At 39.1% G+C, this 2,961-nt stretch overlaps 1 long non-coding RNA gene across 1 annotated transcript; it reads left to right on the forward strand.

Moving 5' to 3' along the window:
• Positions 1–384: 384 nt before the first annotated feature.
• LOC138067147 (uncharacterized) lies at positions 385–2,610 on the forward strand. Its single transcript, XR_011140854.1, has 4 exons — positions 385–915; positions 1,159–1,298; positions 1,866–1,965; positions 2,044–2,610. It is a non-coding gene; the product is annotated as an uncharacterized lncRNA (long non-coding RNA).
• The last annotated feature ends 351 nt before the right edge of the window (positions 2,611–2,961 follow it).

Consider the following 2,961-nt stretch of genomic DNA (forward strand, 5'->3'; position numbering starts at 1 on the left):
CATTGACAGAAGAGGTCCAACCTAGTTTGGAAAATTAGAAAATGATACATTGAGGGAGTGGTCAGTGTCTGTGATGTCCAGGAGAAGTTATCCACAGAGCAGTCATAAAGGAGTTCTGGCTAAGTTTATAAATATTAAACTCTACGTTAGCATGATTTCAGTCGGAGCTGGCACATAACCTGCACTTCTTCAAAACACACACAATATCCCCTGAGTACGCAGCAAATAGTTACTGAATTTCATGACTCTTATTTCAACATACATGTATTTAAATCTATCCTCCTATTTTGGGGGAAAGTAGCAGTGATTTTAGTGTGGGGACTATGTTTGTATTTTATTTGCCTAGCCCAACAGTTTCCTTGGAAAGAGAAAGTAGCTAAAAAGTGCAGGTGCAAACTAAGACTGGATTTCATTATTTGAATCAAGCTTTTACGTTTAGTGATTTAAAATTGTGATTAAATCTAGTAATTGCAGTTGTTTTCACTTCCTATCAGTTCTTTACCTTGATCACTGTGGTTCTGTATCAAGACAGATTTTTGTAACCAGTCTCCCATCAAGGCTAGGAAGGATTCATTCCTCAGCAGATTCACACCATCAGTGGTACAAAATCTGTTTTGCTGCTTTCCTCTGAATTATCAGAGATTGGTCTTTAGCTGGAAGTAGGGCACGGGATTGAAATGGGCCAGTCGTGTGAGGTGGCCCAAAGAATCCTTTTCCTGGTCTTTGCTTGGTGTTTTTTGCTTCCATGCATATACTCATCTTTGAATTGGAGATGGAAATGAATTTGCCCAGCAGGGACCTTGTAGGTTTCCACCTTTCTGTGAAGCCTGGGGAACGGTTCTCCTGCTGCGGTTGTCAAGGCATATGTCACTCAATCACTTCCCTGCTGCCACCTGGGGAATAATTGTCACTCCGGTAAGTCTTATTCTCTGTCTGTGAAACAGATATCTCTTGATAACTGCAGAACATTAGGCTAACTAAAGTCTCTGGGCTTTTTAAAAGGGTGTCAGACTGAAACTTAAAGACTGTGGGAAGTGGGTTTCTTGCCTCTAACTTGGTGAAACACCAGAAGTAGAATAGAAATGATGGAGCAGAAAAGATTGAAAAAAAACCCTTTTTCCAAAGGTGCACTTATGCTAAACACTTGTCTTTCTACAGCAGTCTTCCCAGGAAGGTTTTTTCATAGCCTGGAGTCTGCCAGCGCAGCTTCTGCCCTCATGTGATCTCCGTACAGGATATGAGTTTTGTGCAAGGCAGCAGCCATCACCTGCCCTGGTGAGGGAGCCAAGCACTCATAGGTGAGTGGATTTGTTAACTGCTGTAAAAGGAGCGATCTACACCTCACTCTCAGAGTTGTTGACAATTTATGGGAGTCAAAGTTGTGTTGCTCACATGATATCACCTGCTAATGTAGAAATACAACTTACTAATTCATGCAGATTGTACAATGCAAGAGGTGATTAGTGGAGGAAAGCAATCAGAAATGAATGTTACCATGAGCTTTTCTGAAGCTGCATTTCATGTTGGATCTTATTATTTTTAATAGTTGTTAATTCTTTTCCATACCTTGGTAATTCTGTACATTGCCTTTATGGAGATCCATAAATAAGATGTACTCCTAAGCTTTAATAACAAGGGCCTGCAAAAGTAGCACTGACATCCCCTCTTAAAGGCTTTTAATGAAATTGTATTCCTAATTAGTCTGTCAATTTAAAGGACTAGTGATTTTTTTTTTCCTGCTTGTTTCTGTGATGGAATTCCTTTTATTGTTTTTCATGAAAGAAATCGAAGACTAAGAGTAACTCTGTCTGTTTGTAGTGTTTTTATAGCTCTGATTTCACTTACCAATATTTCTTCATCTCAAGCTGCATCTCATCTAGATGGCATCAAATCACTCAACTAGCAGCAGCATGCAGAGGGGCTTGGAGCACTGTGTCGTTGCTGAGGGTACAGCAATGTCCTGAGGTATAAGACTGCAATTTGTGTTTCTTTTTGCCCTGTGAGACAAGATAGATCATTTTCCTTTACCTTTATTTGCTCCAGTTGTAAAAGTATGCAGAAATTCTGAAGACGAAAGCGCCATCCAAAGCTACAGTGCCTTTCAAGACATTGAAATCCCACTTCCGAAGTAATGTCTGAGCAGATAGGAACCTATCCTTCAGGAAATCCTGGACTTCCTCCATTATTTGTTCCCAAAATTACTGTCGAGAGGCAAGGCAGGGATGTTACTGTCACCCATGGTATGTGTGGAAGTAGTGCCTACTGAGTATTTTGGAAATTTGTAGTTGTACGGAGAGTGAGGCTGAATTTCTGCCTTGCTAAATAGTCAAGGTGGTCAAAGGAGTAAAGAAGAAATATAGGCACAGGGCTGAAGTGATTAGTAGGGAGAGGATGACTTTCTCTGAATTTTCACATATTTTAGAAATGTTTAGATCCCTGTGATTTTTTTTTCTGCATTTATGTTATCCTGAGATAAAAATTTACAAAGTAATTCTTAACACGCATATAAATAAAGTAGGTTCGTATCTCACCGGGCTTGAAATGTTCCATGATTGTTTTACTTCTATGGAAAAAGCAAATAAACAAAAAACAAGCATTTTTTGGAAACCGTAGCATTAGATTCTGCAATATGATTGAATGTTGTATAAAATTTTTGTTTATGATGATCCTGGAAGCTGAAGCCGACAAACAGTACAGAAGTGAAATGTATCACTGCTGTTTGTTTCTTTTGGTGAGAACTGCACATGAGATGTTTGCATAACTCCAGGCAGTTTTTATGCTGCCAGCATATGTAAGAGCAGTAGAACTGTTAGAATCAGTTGTATGTATAATTTGCCAAGTGTTGCATCTAGTCCAAGCCTGACAAGCTTAGACATATCTTGTCCCTAGTTGTATTGGTGTGTATGTTCTAAAACAAAGATGGAATTTTCATTACAGTAATCTGAGGCCAAAATAATTTTG

Source organism: Struthio camelus, chromosome 4 (genome assembly GCF_040807025.1).
Source record: "Struthio camelus isolate bStrCam1 chromosome 4, bStrCam1.hap1, whole genome shotgun sequence".
Classification (NCBI taxonomy): Eukaryota; Metazoa; Chordata; class Aves; order Struthioniformes; family Struthionidae; genus Struthio; species Struthio camelus.